The sequence below is a fragment of the Anas acuta genome, chromosome 3, assembly GCF_963932015.1.
Source record: "Anas acuta chromosome 3, bAnaAcu1.1, whole genome shotgun sequence".
Taxonomy (NCBI): domain Eukaryota; kingdom Metazoa; phylum Chordata; class Aves; order Anseriformes; family Anatidae; genus Anas; species Anas acuta.
The window spans coordinates 84,484,696-84,505,202 of NC_088981.1; the positions used below are offsets into that span (position 1 = coordinate 84,484,696).

At 38.5% G+C, this 20,507-nt stretch overlaps 1 long non-coding RNA gene across 1 annotated transcript in view; it reads left to right on the forward strand.

Moving 5' to 3' along the window:
- Positions 1 to 15,764, forward strand: part of LOC137853068 (uncharacterized) — a 36,501-nt gene extending 20,737 nt beyond the window's left edge. The window contains exons 2-3 of the long non-coding RNA XR_011094213.1: positions 9,943 to 10,052; positions 14,927 to 15,764. This is a non-coding gene — a long non-coding RNA (uncharacterized lncRNA). The remainder of the gene's footprint in view (positions 1 to 9,942; positions 10,053 to 14,926) is intronic.
- The last annotated feature ends 4,743 nt before the right edge of the window (positions 15,765 to 20,507 follow it).

Below are 20,507 nucleotides of genomic sequence, written 5' to 3' on the forward strand. Positions count from 1 at the left end.
CCTTCTATCTTAGACTATGTACTGGCAATGTTTTAAATCCATTTCCATTTTTTTTTTTTTTTTTTTTTTTGTCTGTAGAAGCTGCATGTTTGTGCCATAACAGGGAAAACAGACTTGACTTTCTGAATTTAAGTTTACTTGTTTTCTGTTGTCTCTGTAAAATCATCTTCCATAGCTCTCTGTTTGCCACATCATTAATCTGAGCCCTCTGCTCTTCATATCATTAATCTGAACAGTGTACCTCTTTCAAAGTTAATATAGTCCCTAAAAATAGGGAGTCTTCATATGCATGCTTAGCATCTGGCAGGATCGTTCTACTGATGAAAGAAGAATTTAATCCTTTCCAGGGTGAAAAAAGAGTTATCCGTGGGTGAGAAATTCTGAGCTAGATCTGCTAAATTTTGTTAATGTTTCTCTTTTCTGGGGTAAGTCAAGGTTTGGAACATGTCATTGATTTATTGCTTTCATTAACATGATTGAGTGCAACAAGTAAAGAGTGCGGCTGTTGAGTTTACTGCACCTGTCCTGTAATGCAATACACAACCATTACCAGATGTAATTAGCATGTTTGAGGCAATATATTAGTCCACCACAAATGTTTTTTTAAAAGGAAGAGGGCAGCTATATTGAATGCTTTTTGACTTTCCTGAAGAGTCTAAAAGCTTTTTAGAGTACGCAAATGTTCATGCTAAAAGAGCTGAATCAGGGCTCTTCAGGAAAACTTTGGTATGGATGGAGAATTGCTGCTAGCAAAGCAGTGACACAGGAAACTAAATGACACAAATTCAAAAATGTTGATACTAGCGGTATAAGAAAAAATTCTGCGAGCATCATTCATCCACAAAGCCTCTACAAATTACAACTTATACAAGAAGATCTAAAGTGTGGCAACAGTTGATGGAGGGCTGAACTCTAGGAAGTCTGGCATTTTGATTCTTATGAGTATTGAAAAGTACTCATAAGAGTACAAGAGAATAGTGAAAAAAAAAAGACATTCCTAGTGGGTATAGGACAAGCACATACATTATATTTTCTTTTATGCATGTAACAAAGAGTAGTGGAAAGGTCTCTATTATTTTTCAAAGCTAATGACAGAGGAAAGCTATGAGAGTTGCTCACAGAGGTATCCAACTTGATAACTTGCAATTATAAAAAGTAGATGTAGGTGCAAGTATGAAAGTAGCCCAACATGATCTGCCATCTGAAATCTTGGACCTGATGTAGTTCAAACGATTTCCAATCCATTTGTGTACGTGCATGACATCTGCAGAAAGTTTACCTACTCAAACTATATCTTTTTTTACTTGAATGGTAGGGAATACAAATACTAAAAATGTTTTTCCATATCATCTGCAATCTATGGTACTTCTCTTTCATTTCCTGTTGTGCTCATTTTCCATGGAAAACACGGATGCTTTTTCAGTCATTGATAAGACAGGTTTTTCTAATACTTTAAGCACTTTTGTTTCTCTCTCCAGTTGTAAGAGAGGACACTGTACAAAAACATATTGTGCAACATGTGTAATAATGAAGGAAGAAAGTCCTTGTTCATTCTCCCTGATTCTTAGCTGGTGTCCACTCCACCAGCATGATCCTCTCACTGCCCAGCTCAGAGACTTTGTCAGGAAGCTCAGGACCTCCTGCCTCCCCTGCAGGTCTGATTTGAGTTCCGTTCTGACCCCACTGAAACAAGGAAGAGTAAACAGACCTTAGGGGTTTTGAAGTTTACATGATTCCCACCCTGATACAGAGTTGAGAGGATAGCCAAGATGTACTCTAAAGTGCTCTGGGGGATCTCTGTGAGTTTAAGCCATCAGGTGACCTGGGGCACATGCAGACACTGGAGCATGAAAGCAGTACGGACAAGTCAGGCCAGTTCATTGAGAGGTCACATGTCTGGAACAAAGACGGAAAGCCATAATGACAGCAAGGGCTACTCTGCCTTGGGAAGCTTTGTCTTTGAAGGAGACATGAGGGTCATCACAGATCCTCAGATGAACCAGAGTTTCCCAGAAAACAGTGTGGTTGACGTACTAATGCAATCCTTGGACATCTGCTGAAGGGAATGATGAATAACAGGAAAGAGACTCTATTACTGGTTTGATGTTATTGTGGGCACAGCTTTTGTGCTCATGATTCAAGAAAGATCTTGAAACTTGTAGTGTTCAGGGAAGAGTTATTAAAATAATGAAAGAATCAGAGAAAAAAGTCTAAGAACAAAGGGTCTGAGGAGGTGTGTCTATTGAGCATACCAAAGGACTGACTGAAGAATTATTCATCGATGAACACCTACATGGAGAACAGCTATTGCAATAGAGGGTTCTTCAAACCAGTAGGACAGTGGAATGCTGCATCCACCAGCTGGCAGTTGACAGTAATGGGAGTCAGAACAATGGGTGCTCCCCCCCTCCTCGTCCACAGCCAGATCAAAAGTCTGATGCAGCAATTTATGAGAGGCTGCAGTAAGTTCTCTATCCCTTGAAAAGTCTTTGAAGCAAGATAGTTATATGCAGAGATGCTCCACAGCTGCTTGGTTTGAACCAGAATCCAATGGCCTTCATTTACCAGTCAGAATAGAGGAGCACAATGGTGCCTTGGAGTTAGTAAAGTTTCACAACAATTTCAGATATAAAAAATGTAGAGGATGTAATGCAAGCACTTTTATATTTTAATATCTACCTAATCCAGCAATTGATACATGTGTCTGAATGTTGACCAATACTGAGTAGGTATTGACACTGCAGTATGCCCAGAGCAGAGGAGGTGTTCTTATTGCTTGGATTTCTGTTGTCCTTGCCCACAGTATAATGGAAATTTATTTCCCAGTGCTGTTGGTTGCCTTGAAGTGTTTGGATGCAATATTGTGCTGAGGAGAAACATAATAAAGGATATTACATTTTTTTTTTTCCTTTTCTTCCTTTCTTTTCTTATTTATTTATTTATTTATTGGTAAGCCATTCTCATCCTGATTGATAGCTTATTATTATAATATATACAGAGTAGAGCAGCTAGTATAGAGAATTCATCTGAAGAAAAAAACCCAACAATTAAAAAAATTATTTAATGTAAAGTACTGGGATACTAGAGTGACAAACATGGCAAGAAGGTCTGCACATTTTTTTGAATAAAATCCAAAAGAGTTTATTTTATTATGGAGAACAACTGGCAGCGTTGCAACTGCACTTGGCTGTGCAGCATAAGCAAAACTATAGTAGTTGCCATTTATGTACTCTGACTTGAAAGCAGGCTGTTTGCCATTTCTGTGTATACTGATATTATATATTTTCCATTCAAGATTACTTTTTCCCCCCATATGCCGCCTCCCTGGAATTAATCAAAGAGATTATTCCAAAGTGACCTTGTAGTAATACTATATATACATTAAACTTGTACAGAACCTCAAATAAGGAACAGGTTTGCATTATTGAACATAGAACAAACAGCAGCAGTGCTAATTTATTTAATGCTGTGCCTACTATATTGTGTTAAAAGATAGGAAGATTTACTATCCATTTCACGTGAAGTTATTGCAGTTTGATACATTTTCTGCAGTTTATTATTATTATTATTATTATTTTTTTTAATCTCTAGTATAATATTAGAGAAATAACAAAGCTAATTTCATGGCTGATTGTAATACAGGGCTGCCCGCCCTGCGGGGACAGGAGAGCAAGGGCTGTGGGTGACAGTGGGGCATAATGAGGCAGCAAGGGGGGCATCCCAAACTGTGCCTTCCCAGTTTGCAGTTGTACCTTCTTGGCCATTAAAAGCCACCCAAACAGCAAGCAGGGGATGATGCAGTGGTTAGTTGGTTGTCCCTGCAGCTGTTAGGGGTCTGGAAATCGTAAAGGGTGATTTGAAAGCACTGTAACCTCCAAGGTTTTATTGGCCTCCTCCCACTTTTGTGCTCACTAATGTTTCTCACCTGGAGGGAGCATCTCATGGGTGTGCTGCTGTCATGTGCCATGCAGGCCATCCCAGATGCCCACTGGAAGCACTGTGGAGACCAAGCCACAAGAAGTCCTCATCCCAGTGCCATAAGATTTTAGTTCCACTCCCTAGAGAGCAATGCTTCTGCTCCATCCTGCCCAGGGACACACTTCTCTCCTCATGGCTGCCTCACCTTCAGGGTGCTCCTCAGAGCTCTGCCCAGGGGTGGATGTGTGCCATGTACACATGGCTTTAAGAAAGGATGTGTGCATGTCTTCTTAAAATCCCCTGTCAGGAGTCATAGTGGATAATATTCTCTGTATGTTTGGGTACAAAGCGTTTCACTCCCTAAGCTTGGATTCCCGTTGTGAAAAAGAATCCTATTTTCAGAGATTTAAACTTGTAATGCCAGTGAAAAAGCAATTACATAGCAAAACACATATAAAAATGATGACAGTCATCTATCTTTTTGAAGCTTTTTGCAGTTCTGTTCAGATTTATCAAAGGTTTTTCCCCAAATGACACCTTTCTGTAAATACACTTCATCTGCTAGAATATCAGGTCATCAGAATGCCCTCAATGATGAATCATTAGAAAGTCATTAAAACATGGTCCTTAGTAGCAGTTGCGGTCACAGGAATGCAATAATCTAAGCCATGGCAGCACACTTAGAGATATCTAAATGTTTTTTAAAAGCTAATACACTTTTCACTTAATTACATTTTCAAATTATTCAGCCATTTTGCAGTGATTCATTGTAATTATCATCTGTATTTAATTTAAAGTAAAAAAAACCTGTCCATAATCATCCCTGGAATAAACACACTTTAGTCAGTAGTTTTGTGTCAGGGTAGAATTAACCCCACAAAAAGACCTTTTCACATTGAGTTTTTCCATACAAAATATTTGATAAAGTATTCCTAATACTAGTGCAAAAAGATGAGTAAGTGTAGTCATGTGTATTTGAGTACAAAAAATCTCTTCAATTTACCAGAAAAAAAAAAAAAAAAAAGAGGCAAGATGTAATTATTTTAGTTCAGAACAAATAATAATGTGACTTAAACTCTCAGTTTATGGGTATCTGTTTCAACAAAAACTTATTGGACATCTCCCAGAGCTGCCTGTGTCTTTACATTGAATCTGAAAATTAAAGCACATCCACTAAGTGCTCCTGATGGTCAGTAAAGACAACCAGCTTGGAATATGTGAGAATACAGGAACGTGAGCAGAAGCCAAATGCAGCACTGACAAAATCATACACCAAATTCAACTTAAGTGTAAGATGAAAAGCCACGTGGTAAGGCTGATTGTGCTATGTCCTTGTGGATAAATTCCACTACTTTTAATAGAGCTGTGTAAACTGTATCCAAAGACAGAATTTTATCAGCTCTAAGAAATGCTACCTCATTAACCCTGCTGTTCACTACACCAGTTTCTGAAGCCTGATTTAATAAATAAATAAATAAATAAAAACAACCAAGCAACGATAACAACAAAACCACCACACATACACACACACAAATCCCAAACATTTAAACATGGGTGAGGTGAAGATCAGTGACTTTTCTCAGCTATGATGTTGGTTTACTTTTCATGAAGTTCCACAGAGCATCTTCTGCTTGGATTGTCTCAAAAGATAACATTATCAGAAACCTCCAGACCAGTTTTCAAAGAACCATCTGATGGTTCAAAATGGATCATTGTCTGTGCTCATATAATAACAGTAGTTTTAGTTCTCTATATTCTGTTGTTGAATCTGCTGCTGTTATGGCACCTTTTTGGTCTGGTGGTCTTACCTGCAGACAATTGAAGGGAATTATTATCTGACATTATCTGCAGCTGAACACTTTTAAGTCAATGGAGTTACAGAAGCAAGAAATTTGGCTTGTTATTATACTTATTTGCACTTCTGTAACACCTGAGAAAGGACTGGAACTTAATTATTATGGGTAATATCTGAACTTAGATGAAGAAATTCCCTTGTGAGGGTTTTATAGTTAAAAGTAAAACAAGATGTAAAAAACTTGTTAAAAACAATAGGAAAAAAGGAGGATACTGTAAGAAATTGATATGATTCTATGGTTGATTGGATGTGCAGCCTAATGGTCCTGAATGAATGAACTTTATTAAAAATGAAATAAATAAATCAATACCTGCAGTCCCCCATTGACCCTCATTTCTTTATTGTGGTAAATGGACCATCCACAAAGAACTGAATGGCTCATAGCTCTCTGCATTCAGCATTATGCTATTTGCCAGGACATTTGCAATTGAATCAGACTAGTAGAGCAGTTACTAAGTGAGTAAAGAGCTTTGTCTGTGTCAAAACTCAATGCTTTGATGAACACTAGATGTTCTCTGAGCACGATATTTACCTCAGTCATACATTGACAAAATATTATGATGCTTTATCATCTTGGAGTATAACCTCTTGAAACCTAGCTTTAAAAAAAAAAACAACTATTTTAGGAGTGCGTTAAGCTAGAGCACAACATACTCAGCATGAAATAAAACTTGCAGATAAGAATCTGGTGCACGCGAGCTGCTGCAGTTTGGATATCTGCTATGGTTCCTTTCCCTGTTGCTCCCTGATGAAGGTTCCTCTACAAACACTGTTAAAAAATACTATCCACCCTCCTTAACATGCTTGGTGTATTTTGCCTTGATCCAGAGAGTTGCTTTGTACTTTCAGGTTCCCAGGAAGCATGATGGCTGTATTTGTGACTTGTATGATAAACTCTTTATTTAGGTATTTCTACAGCAGTGCCTGTTCTCCCAGAAAATCAGGATCCTGGGTCTCTGTGAAGTTCCTTAGGAACAAGACCTAAGACCGTTATTAAAAAAAAAACACTGACAAACTCATTAAAAACCTTTCCAGTCCAAAAATATAGATACTGCTCACTCGGATGACACTTGAAGAAAGGTAGATGGAATACAAGATTTAGCTTAACAGGTGAGTAGCTAGGAAATACCTTGGTGAGCAGCCAGGGAGGGGATGGCAGGCAGAAGTTTAGTTTTGGATTAGGTGTTTTATGCTTTTGAAAGACTCCTTTTGTCTGTCTTTTTGTCATTTTCCCCCGGTATGCTGGATGGTGAATGTGAAATCCAACATCAGGACCGAGTGCATTCCCCCCTCATGGAGGTCTTCCATGACCCCTTCCTTTGGAGACCTTGGGGTCTCATGTAGTGCTGTGGGGACACCCCAGCCAAGGATACCCCCATTTCTGCTTCTTTGTAGCTAAGAATCCACCAGCTGGCTTGTGCTGTACCCTGACAGATATCATTGGAAGGAAAAATTACAAGGCTTGTATTTTGGAAACTGTTTCTGTCTATTATAGCGCCTGAAAGATTTTTCTTTCTAAAGTAAAAGGCAAATTACCTTTTCTATAAACTTGAAGGGAAAAATTGCACTCTACACCTATTTTCATATGAATCCTAACACCATGCTGGCATGCTTCAGCTTGCAGAAATTATGACCTGTATGACAGCACTATTTATAATGTCACTTGAAGTTTTCTATCAGCCAGTTTTACACAAAGTTTTTCAAGAGAAACTCAGAAATTAAGGCTCTTTGCATTTTTTCTAGACTCCTTACTCAGAGCAAATGCATGTAAAACACTAATGCTCTTTCTCTTCTTCTTCAACTCCTGCTGACACATAACATCATGAGCAGAACTTGTCTGAAATGCTGAAGTAACTTCTCATAACTTGCATTTCTTTAGTCTCTTGATATGTTGAAAGCCCACAGTGGCTCAGAAAGCAGAGTGGTTGCCTTTTCTGAACTGAGGATAGGTCAAGCTTAAAACCAGGAGCCTTCATGGAAAGAAAGATTGACCACATTCCTGCTTTAAGATACAGCTTGATAGCATTTTATTTTACTTCCATAGGATGCTATTTAAAGATGCTGGTGTTGTATGTGCTTGGGGCGTGTTTTATGCCAACTGGTAGCCCTTGTAGAACTTGAGCCAAGTCAATTCTCAAATAAAGAACAACATTATTTCTTCCTAGGATTAGCTATTAATCTGAGGAATCTCCAAGTTGAAAGGAGAAAAAGGGTATAGACAATGGACACATGGAACATCTCTGAGATATTCTAAAGCTTCAGACAGTTCTTAGTTTCTATAACGCTGAGGGCAAAAGACTAAAATATACATAAGGTGTTTATATAAATACTGAATTAAAGTGAAAAAGAAATAAAGAAGCCTTAAGTTCTTAATTTACAGCTGCTATTTGCTACATTTGATGGACTAAGGAAATAATTTTTCAGTAATTATATTCTTCAACCTTAGGTACAATTCTAGCCATTTTTGAAGGTGGACTTCCTGGGAATATTTTTAATATGTTGCAGAATATTTGTAGTTTCAACTTAAAGTGATGCAAAGCATAAATAAGTAGGTGAAATATCAAATAGAAAGAGTATCCAAACTCCGTATTGTTTTAAAGAATTACTTAAAACCCATATTTAGGAAAACAATCTTCCTTCTCTGTGTACTCAAAATGTCTTTCTAAATCACTGGAACATTTGGTAGAGCAAGAGACCCAGCCTAGTAACTTAAACATATCTTATCACAAGGAGAGGTCTTTCATGATGTTATTTTGAAATTCTCAAGGATTCTCATTCAGAAGCCGCTCACCTGCATCTATAAAAGGAATTTATAAAAATAGGTGATCAAAGTACTGTAAAGGGAATGGTTATTTTCTGAAGATTAAAGTATATTTTTGGTTACACAACTAAAAATTAAAATCGACTATTAAATCTTTTAATCTCTACATTAAGCTTCATAAAGTAAGTTTATGTGGGTCACAAATTTCAAGACACTGTTATTTTATTTTATTTTAGATCACTCTAAGTTTTCTAATTCTTAATTTGCAAACATACTCTTCAAAATTTGAAAATGTACGTGTCTCCAAGATTTACTGCTATAAGTAAAGGGAATAAAGTACATTATTCCTAAAATATTTGAATGTGGGAAATAGGCTATGTGGGCCCTAAGAATACTGTCCAACTTTGTAAATACATTCTAAGACCCAGGTTGGTATTAAGTACGATTCAGAAGAGAACCTAAACTGGTTTTTTACAGTATTTAAGATTCACTGGCTATATGTATTTTTGAAAACTGTATTTCTAGAGTCATGTATCAGTAAAAGTTTGGACTTTTGCTGCATTCAGTACCATGTTAACTAACGTGGTAATAAAATAACTTATGGTATGCTGTGGACATTTTTTTTTTCTAGTTTTAGGAAAATTATATGTACCCTAATCTTGGAGACAGTTTCTGAAAATTTCTAGGCTGACAGTATTTCAGCTCTCATTATCAAGACTTAATAACCCTAGGATAACCAGAAGTGTCATTTTTAGATTAATAGATAAGGGAGACTAATTATAGATAATTTAAAAAGGAAAGCAATCATTTAGTGACTCAGTAGATGGTAAGGAAAATTGATTTTTACTTCTTTTCATACTTCATTAAATACATGTTAGTTTCATGGGGGCAATAGTTATTCCAGATTGCACCAACTAAACCTATCAACATCCATCAGGCCCTCTTGATGGACACTAGATTCCTTCAGAGTGTTTTACTGACAAGGTACGTCTTCACCTGCACTTGTCCTTCCATTCCTTGCTGAAACAATAGGAAACTGAACCCTGCCTGCCTGGGTTGTCTTCTCTATTGTCCTCCAATGTTTTCTGGCAGGAAATGTTATGCTTGAACCAGTTCTGATGGAAATACACCTAAACACTTCTCAAAAACTCTCAGTCAATAATTGCTCAATATTTCCCCATGTGACCTATTCCATTGCTGGGCCGTTTATGCTTAGGAAGTTATTCTTGCCCCATTTCCTGAATTTCAGATGTAAACCTGTTACATTTGGTCCTTTCATCAGTTGGGGATCTGGAGAATAATTAATTCTCTTCTGTTTTGCTGGTACTTTTGAATTGCTTTGAAAACTGTTATTATGTTTCCATTTTGGTTTTATCTTCTTGAGACTGAAGTACTCACATTTTTTCAGGGCTGCTGGTAATTCAGACCTGACACATAACAATGTGGACCAACAGATACCCTTCTTTGTGGCTGCATTGTGTGCTCTTTATGTTTAGAAGTCTCATCAGTAAGCAACGTGTAAGTATCTATCTCATATACGGAGAAAACAAGTCTTTTTTTCTTTTTAATTAATTATTTATTTTGAATTGCTAATTTGAAAAACATAGTTCCAGAGTCTCTTATACTAACTTCTGATCGCATATACTTTGCCCTTGGTGCTAGGTGTGAGTACAAATTAAAATGACGAGATAAAATTGCTGGCCCCATTGTTATCTACTAATGTCATTATTTTTGTAATGACCTTTAGTTTTGTTAAGCCACAGAAACTGCTTTAGAGAGTGTTGATGGAGACGTATACTATATGTTTGTCAGTGGTTACAGTCTTAATGGTCATCATTGGTATAGTAGCTGAGTGGGGGCTGTGACAAAAATCTAATTGTCCACAAAGACTGCGAAGGGGTCAAGAAATGCAGTGCTAAGCTGTGAACTACGGAAGATAAACATGCCTTTGTAGGAATGAAAGAGGGAGAAAAATCAGAAGTTTTTTCTGCTTTTAAAGTTATTGTTCTATCTCAGTATAATGGGTTGGTTAATGACCACTTTAGTGCAAAGATGGTGTGATATATGAGTATGTATATATCCCTGTGCACAAACAAGTTGTGTGATCCTAAAGTCAAGTTTGAAATGAATGAATGGCCAGGCACCCTCCCTTCTCCCAAATACAAGACCTTCATGATCAGGACAAACCATCACACAGTTTGATCTTGCCCAGATAATAAATACATTTTCACCAAAGAGTGTCTTGGACTTACCATTCTCATCTACTTTCTGTCATCCTAGTACCTGTAGCTTTAACTCTGTTCATTTAAGTGTGGGAGGAGCAGTAAAGGTGGTTGGTGACAACCAAAGAAGATTGAACAATGCCAATTAATTAAATCCTCTTGCCCCAGAAAAAAAGACCTGGTGTATCTAATAGGATATTATACTCGGAAAGAGATTAGTTAGAACAGATCCCAATCTAATTGTCTTTATAAACCACTTAGTCATTTGCCTCAAACAATGGAAGACGCAAGATCATAATTAAGGCTTCTAGCTCGTGGCAAGATTAAATGCACACCATGATAGCAAAGCAAGTAGTTGAACAGTGCAGCATGTCGTAACGTTATCGCCTCAGAGTCTATTGTTCCCTTCTGCGCCTGTGAACTGCTCTCTAATTGACTAGGAAATTAGGAACAGATGATGATTTTGGAAGCAAATCTGCTGTCAAATATATCTTAAGCAACAACATCAGTTTGGCAGAGGAGAACGTGTGTGAATGAATGAAGGGCTGCAGCTTGAGGTGTGACCACCTCAGCAGCCAGTGACACCCTGGATCTCAGCCGAGGCCAAGTGAACCCAAACGCTGGAGCCCTCATGGCTCCAAACAATTTAGCTCTTGGCACAGTCTCATCACTTCTTGTGTTGTGAAGTCCGTGCAAGCAAGTGTGGGGGTTACTGGCAGGGTGGGAAGGAACCATATAATATATATATTTATATATATATTTGTTTTCATTTTAATTAAAACTGCCTGGAGATGTCCTCTAGGTTGAGAAAGATGGTCTTGGCCACGTATCTGGGTAACTAGATGACAAACAGCCAGGTCCTAGCAGCTGACACCATGCATGCAGAGACCAGTGATACAACCCAGGTGTCCTGGACAGATCCATGAGAGATCTTGCATAGTGAAGGGAGCTCCTCCATCACTTAGTATTTTCACACTTACACCAGATCTGAAGGTGCCCCTGGCAAAGCATGTGGTCAGGCTGGCACACTGGGAGATGTGGACTTATGCAGCCTGGCCTTCTCCCAGGATCTTGATATCACTCCCTACCTAGGAGAATGATCATCTACCAAAATGTGTGCATTTTGTTTTTTTATCTCCTGCAGAGAAGCAAGGCTATTGACTGACTTAGTCCAGTGACTCCAGCAATTCCCAGGACATCTGGGATCCAGAAATCTCCACAAAAGCAATAGATTTCCCATCTGATTTTGCTCCATTAATGGGTTTATCTCAGAGGGTAGCACCTTTTCTGATGGAAATTGCAGAGTGGAGTTCAGTTAGAGCATTGTACCTGTCAGATACCTGTTCTGAAATGAGGTTACTTCAAACTGCAGTTTTGCATGACAAAGCCATGTATTACAACACTGTTTTAAAATATTCTTGTCCTATTCTTGCATCTTTCATTCTCTCTCCAGACCCTTTGCCTGCCCTCATACCCATGTGCACTCTTTCCAACTTTGCTTCCTGTGGCTACACTGCAAACTGGACATGAGGATTGATTTTGCTATAAAAAAAAACTCTTCTTTTCTTTATTGACTGGCTTATTTTTGAGCTGGATAAGCTCCCTGACTCATTTCACAGTGCAGCCACACAAGCAGCTATTCCAGCTCTGCAGAAGAGCAATGACACACAGCACAAGGTGGGAATGAGCTCTAGGCCATGCATATCTTAAAATACCTGAATGCTTCATCTTATGAAACCTCAGCTCAAGTCTTTCCTATTAAAGTTCCCCTTCTGGGCATAAACTGCTTATACAGTCACAAACAGCATAAAAGAACATTAAAATGACACTCTTGTCTACCATTTTTGACACTCCCTGGATTATGATGGATTTACAGACTTGATTTACAGCTATGGGAACTGTTAGCTGAAAAGATGTAGAGTACTTCTCAGTACATCACATCTGCACATGGGAAAAAATTCATTCCAGCCCTCACAAGCAGCAGAAGAAAACAAATGTATAATGCTCTGAGTCCTGAAAGAGTGTAGAAAAGACAACCTTTTCTTTTCCTTGCATTTTTGGGAATAAAGAACTTTGTTTTCCTAGAGTTTCTTGGAAAAATATTGTTTTGTATATATATATTATATATTTATTATTTGGTATATATATATATTATAAATAAAAGTTTTTTAACAAAGGGAAGCTTGTCAGTGCAATTCAGTTGAAAAAGAAGATATTCAAATTAGGGTTTCTACAAGTAGGCATTTGCCGGGGGTTGAAACTCCTGTCACAGTCAATGCAGTCATTCATGCTTGGAGAACAGTTCATCTCACCCCAGAGCAGTCACTTGGGATGGGACTTACTTGTCTACAGGCTGCTAGTGGTTGAGATGCTCAGGAGACCTGCACAGGCTTGGCAGATAGGACAGGCACAGCAGACCTCCACACTTTAGAAGCAGCAAATGAAGATAGCAAAGATAGCTCACAGCATATAGAATCATAGATCATAGAATATCCTGAGTTGGAAGGGACCCACAAAGATCATCGAGTCCAACTCCTGCCACCACACAGGTCTACCCAGAATTGCAGACCATATGACTAAGTGAACAGAACAGTCCAAATGCTTCTTAACTCTGACAGGCTTGGTGCTGTGGCTATGTCCTTGTGGAGCCTATTCCAGTGTGCGAAAACCCTCTCAGTGAAGAACCTCTTCCTGATATCCAGCCTGACCCTCCCCTGTTGCAGCTTGACTCCATTCCCTCAGATCCTATCACTGGTCACTAAAGAGAATAGCCTGCCCCTCCACCCACCCTTGTGAGGAAGCTGTAGACCATGATGAGGTCTCCTCTCAGCCTCCTCTTTTCCAGGCTGAACAGGCCAAGTGACCTCAGCCGCTTCTCATATGTCTTCCCCTCTAGTCCCTTCCCTTCCCTTTGTAGCACTTCTCTGGACACTCTCCAACAGTTTCACACCCTTTTTGTACTGTGGTGCCCAGAACTGCACACAGTACTTGGGGTGAGGCCTCACCAGCGCAGAGTAGAGTGCTTCCGTCACTTTTCCCTTGCTCTTCCCTTGACCGACTTGCAATGCCATGCTTGATGCACCGCAGGATACACTTGGCCCTCTTGGCTGCCAGGGCACACTGCTGGCTCATATTCAGCTTGCTGTCAACCACAACCCCCAGATCCCTCTCTGTAGGGGGAGTGTAATGTAAGATGACGCTGGACACCTGCCATACAGCCTGTCAATTAAGGAACTCGATGCTCTCAGTACATGGTTGATGGTACTGAGTTGGTGTCCCCAGCATTTAGTATGAGTGTATATATTTGAGTGCTTTTATGTAGATGTGTAGATTTAGATTGAGATGTCTTAGTCTCAGTTTGAATCCCATTCTAGATGTTTTTTTTTTTTTTTTAATAAGAAAAATCAAATGTAGTTTAATGAGAATCCTCTTTATTGATCAGTAGCTTTACTGATAAACTAAGAAATCAGCCATTTGTGGCAATTCTGGAAATACGTAATATACAGATTTGGCAGTGGCTCTTTCTGTCTGTGGTCTTAAATACTGACATCTGAGACTTTGATACTTACACAGGGTGCTATGTAAAATTAAGCCTTTATTTTGTGCAGCCAGATGAAATGAGTAACAAATAATAAACGATGAAACACACCAAATAGTCATGTTCATATGAATGCTTGTGGTCTTACAATGATATTCCTCCAACATTGATATTGTTGTCTTACAATGGTGGTCTTACAATGATATTCCTCCTTCCTGTTCTTTCTGAACAAAACCTGTTTGCTTATATGAATGCTGATAAATAAAAAACTTCAAGGGGAAAGCTCATCTACTCTATTCAGACAGCACTTAGCAACTGCAGGATGTTTTATTTACTTGGGTATTTTGATGTTTTAGCCTTTCACCCAAACATAGCAAAATCATCCAAAGTTTGAATATCCAATATTTGATATGAAAACCATTTTCCCATGCTTTCTAAGGGAAGATAAAAAGCTTCTGTGTTTATAGCACAAGACAGACTCCCCATCCAACAGCTAACTGGGCAAAAAATGAAACACTAATGACTGTTCTGAGGAAATTTTCTTAATTTGGAAAAAATAGCATTCAACTATTGCTTATTTCACTTTCTTTTTTGGTCACTATCAGAATAATTCAAGATTTTTTTTTTTACAGGTGTAGTCCGAAGAAAGTGTTTGTGTCAAAACACTGTAAACTTATTCCTGAAAATGGCTGAGACTGACTACAGGAAGCATTTTTAAACATGATGAAACACAAGATGCTTAATCAGAAATAGAGCAAATGACAGTGACATTTTTATGCTGGGCTTTACCAAAGTAGTGCAGAATTATTTCACTTTAAATTCATTAATTTTTAAAGTAGATAAGTATGTTATTTATTTGCCTGGACACATTTTAGTTCCATGCTTTAACTAGAAATTAATAGTACTCTTGATTATATTTTGATTGGACTGCGGCAGGTTTTGGTATCCTAGGTGAATATTTTCTTAAGGTATGGATTTACAGCCTATACACTACATTGTTGAGAAGAAGAGAGCTACTAGGCTACTCATGAAAAACTACTGGCAAATGCAAATAATGCTGATTACTTTTCCCTTCTGCTATTGATCAATGTTTCCAATAAAGAGGTGCTGTATTTTACTGCTGTTAAAATTTGAGATTCTCCCTATCCTCTTGTGCTCCTCAAAATTCCTTTTATCTATAACCAGAGAGAATATTTCTGGTTTTGAGGAGAAAAGTCTTTTCAGCATCACCTTGCAAGTAGGTTATTAGAGAACACAAGTCCTCCAACACCATAATCTGGCGAATGTTTCAGGGATGGTTAGAAGGGAAAAAAGAAAGAAGAAATAAACAACTCCAAAGTAAATTACCAGTGCAATGCAAAACTGCTTGAAGCTAGAAGAATACATTTTCTTTTGATCTATATTGTTAGTATGCAGACCTGAATAAAATTGATAGATTAATTGGAAAATAGCCCATAGCACATTCATAGATAATGAACTGCTTATGAAGTCTTTAAACAAGATGCCCTTGCAGATCAGATGACTACAGTGTTTACTGAAATTCTTTTGCTTCTGATTCAGAAATAATTAAATCTTATACTTTTTTTACTTTTTTTTTTTTCCCCAATAAAATGACAGACCTCTCAAGCTACCATTTAAACATTTGAGTGGCCTAGAGATTTCAATACAAGTTAATGTCTGCTATGAAAAAAGTGTACTCTGTAGTACTGCTTGCTGTGGTTTAAGCAGAAATGGAAACAAGAGGTAAGTGTGTTTTGATAGCCAAGTACCACACAGAGCCAACATAATTCTGTGGTATCTGAAGCGGATGAGAGGGACCCGTTCACCATTATCATTTATTTTCACAAGTCTCAAATCCACAGCCAGTCCACAAAATTATTTTCAAACAATTTCAGAGAGATTTAAATACCACCAGGATCCCCACTGTGCCATTGGGCTTGCCAAAAGCATGGTACCAACCAGCACAGGATGTTCTGCTCAGGCTGAGCCTACTGTTCACAGGAGACAACAGGGAAAGAAATGAACTCTGTCACAGGCAGTGACAGAGGGACAGAATCATCTGTAAAGGTAGAACAGGCCATTATTTCAGCATGTATTACCAATTTTTAGGCAGTTTTTCTTATGTTGAAATTGGTGACTTGTACCTGACGAAATACAGTTACAACACTTCCTTAACTTCATGCCAACAGGAGCACTCCAATTCCCTATCAAATCGTTAGAGTTTGATTTCTGGTGTACATATCTCATAGAAAGTGAATCTTCATGTTAGACTCCAATAATCATTTTAAAATTGCTGATTCTTTAGCTCTGCCAGCTGTGAAACCCATGCATTGGACAATTGCTGGACACAGACGAAGAGAGTTCATTAAAAAATATTGAACCAATAATTCACTGACATTTCTTGCTGTATTCGCCTAGCTCTATTAGTTCCTAAATCTCCAAGACCTTTTTTAAACATGTGGAGTGAGACTGAGAAAATAAAATGAATCTGTTCTAATGGAGACATTTGTCACCGAGACAGATGAACATGCCTGAAGTTAAAGAACAGACACTGGGAAACTGAGGACATTGCTGAAATAAGGTTAAAACACATTATCACGAAAATTCATAAACTGAACCAGTCAAGACCAGCTGATGCCCCAGACCTCATCCAACTCTCTTTGTCTGATCAGTGAGCTGGAGCAACGATGATAGCCGGAGTACTGGCAGTCTGAAATACAGAAATGTTAAACAACAAGTAATTCTTTCCTGAATAAATGCCATGGGAAAGGCTTAAAAATTGTGTGGCCACTTAAAATACTCACCAGTTACTTAAAGGTCAGGAGAAAGTATGCTTAGGTAGCTATACATTAGCCAAGCATTCTCTGACCTTCAAACTTCAATAGCTACTTGAAAAAATAGAGAAGACATTGTATAACCTGAAGTGGTGAACTTTTAGCCCACTGAATGATGAAGGACAAATTTTCCGTTGGTGTAAACAAACCATTGTCACTGATTGTATTGACGCATACATTTCAAGTCTTCTGTTAATTACAGCATAAGTTGCATCTAGGAAAACTGTTTCTCATTCCAAAATCAAACCATGCTCTCTCTCGCTGTAAGAATATGGATAATGTGTCAAATGCATGGTATTGAATGCTCATACATACTTACATATATAGGTAAAATACTTTTCTCCCCACTTTATATCTCTACTTCTGCTTCTGCTTACTAGTTCTGGTCTTTAAAGTGTATATGAAATTAGATCCCAGCTGTAGTTGAAGAATCTGTACTAACACCTGTTTTTCAAGTAAATCATCTCCTGTTTAATAGATTTCTAGCTTCTTTATCATCATTGTTATTTTTTTTGTATCCTAAGAAATATAAATTATAATTTCTAGTAGTATATAAATAGCTCATTAGCAACTTCAAACCTATAACAAAGTGGTATGTTTTAATTCTAAGGAAAAATAAAGACATGCAAATCACTATAGTACTACTACATGCACAAAGTAGAGTACTGTTTAGGAAATATTCATTCTATGGAGCCCAGTGTTCCTGCTTTTACTAACAGAGAACAGCAGCAATATATATTCATAGTTATACTCAGAATTTATGGCACTGGGTTTCTGCTGTCCACATTGGCAGATAAGCATTTTTCCTTAAGTTCATGATTTAAACATTTAAAGGAGCAACAGCAACACAAATCAGGACCGTATTTAAAAGATGGAAAAATAAACCAAAAATATGGCTGCTAGTAATGTATGAACACCGTCATATTGCTCTAGTGAGGCAAAATGGTATATCAGCAAAAAATGAATGTGCACATTTGAGTTTTAAATTAGAGAAAAGAGGCAATCAGGTAAAGTTTTCATGAGGTAAGGTAGTGGGTGATAATAAATTTGAGATGGAGGTAAAGCAAGTAAAAATAAATAAGAATAGTTGATTTAGAAACAAAAAAGGTGCATGGACTGTGATTAGAAATAGCAAGAAGTAGTTTGCCAAGACCTTAAGTAGGAAATGAGCAACACCTGTAGCAAGATAATAGGCTGTAAGGAACTGTAATTCCATCATCAGCTTGAATATAGGGACATAGGCACTGGAACACTGATGACAATCTCTCAGGAACTTCATCCAAAGATCTTTACGTGACTCATTAAGAGAAGATGTATTACACTACAGTTACAGAAAGGGTCTACAAAAAGGGGACAGAGACCCAGAACAGCCCCTGCCTCTTTTTCTTCTCCACACTCTTGCCAAATATGTCTTGCTAGCCCAGTCTTCGAAGATTTTTATTATTCAGAAAAGTGCCTCAGGTCTTATTCCACATACAGAAGTTTTTATCATGATGTTAAATGTATCATGGAGCAAAAAAAAAACACCACCAAAACAAAAACAAAAAATCCACCTCCACAGATACTGCCTTCTTCTTAAAGCCAGTAACAAAATAACCTACTTCAGCTCTGTGAAATGGATATTAAAAAAAAGAAAAAATAGAAAAAGAAAAAAAAAAAAAATGGTAATGGTGAGAGTTGAAAATGTGATAGACTGAGACAGGACAAAAGAGCCATCCCTTCTCTCTACTTCTCCTGGGCACCCCAGAACTTACTGCTGCAGCTGACTGGACTGTTGGTAAGTAGCAGGTTTGGGAAATGTCATGTAAGCTCTTTCCTTGATGAGCATTAAGGCTCTCTTTACCATTCTTTCAAAGGTTACATTTGATGAGCTAGAATACCCTTCAAACACAGCAGTGTCTATTTCTCAGCTCTTATTTCCTCTCAACTTTAATATCTCTTTTGAGGGTAAAGTATTGTACTTTTACAAGAACATAAGAAACTTTGTAATTGAGAAATGCCAACATATCTTTACGTTCAAAATGTAGTTTGTTTCCTTCCTTTCAACTCTATTCATTTGTTCAGGAGCATATCTCATTGCCTCTTTGAAGACGTAAAACCCTCTGTTTCAGACAGTCACTTTCTGTTTATTGCATGTTTACTCTGATATGTATGAAAAATTGATTAGGTTATCTTAGACTGTGGGTTAGATCAGTGTGGTGGTTTGACTCGAGTGGGCAGCCGAACTCCACCAGAACTGCTCTCTCACTCCCCCTCCTCAAAGAGGAATGGGGAGAAAAAATAATGAAAAAGGCTCAAGGGTTGAGATAAGGACAGGGAGATTGTGCAGTAATTATTGTGATAGGCAAAACACACTCAGCATAGGGAGATAGTAAGATTTATTACTTATTACTAACAAGCTAGAGAAATGAGAAACAAAGGAAAGAAACCAAAAGCACCTTCTCCCCAACCCCCCATCCACCCTCTTCCATCTCTTCCCCCCAAGCAGCGCAGGGGAATGGGGGGATGGGGGTTATGGTCAGTCTGTAGCACTTCTCTGCCGCTCCTTCTCGGTCACTCTCATCCCCTGTGCTGTGGGGTCCCACCCACAGGATGCAGTCCTTGGTGAACTGATCCGGCGTGGGCTTCCCACAGGCAGCAGCTCAAGAACTGCTCCAGGTATGGGTCCGTACCACAGGGTCCATCCCTCAGGAGAAAACTGCTCCAACCTGGGTCTCCCACAAGCAGCAGCTTCTGCCAGGTCACCTGCTCCACCATGGTCTCCTCCACAGGCTGCAGTGTGGAACCCTGCTCCACCATGGTACTCCATGGGCTGCAGGGGGACATCCTGCTTCACCATGGGCCTCACCACAGGCCACAGGGGACTTCTGCTCTGGCGCCTGGAGCACCTCTCCCCCTCCTTCTTCACTGACCTTGGTGCCTGCAAGGCTGTTCCTCACTCCCTTCACTCTCCCAGCTGCTGTGTGGTGCAGTGTTTTTTTCCCTGTCTTAAATATGCTCTCACAGAGGTGCAAAACAACATTGCTTATTGGCTCAGATCTGGAAAACAATGGGACCCTTACCAAACATGGGGCAGCTTCTAGATCCTTCTCACAGAAGCCACCTCTATGGCTCCCTGCTACCAAAACCTTGCTATGTAAACCCACTACAGTAACTGTGAATTCATACTTGGAATTTCATATTGTCAAGCTGATTTTTCTCTTTGTAATACATTCCCTGTAACACATTTGATCAGCTTCTAGGAATGGAAAGTGTATATTCAGTTGGAACTACTTACCCATCCCAGTGTTGGGAAGAAGACATAGGCCATATTTCGGCTAACATTTTTTATACAAATACTTTAGAGTCTGAAGTAGATTGTTCTCTAGAAGGGTCTATT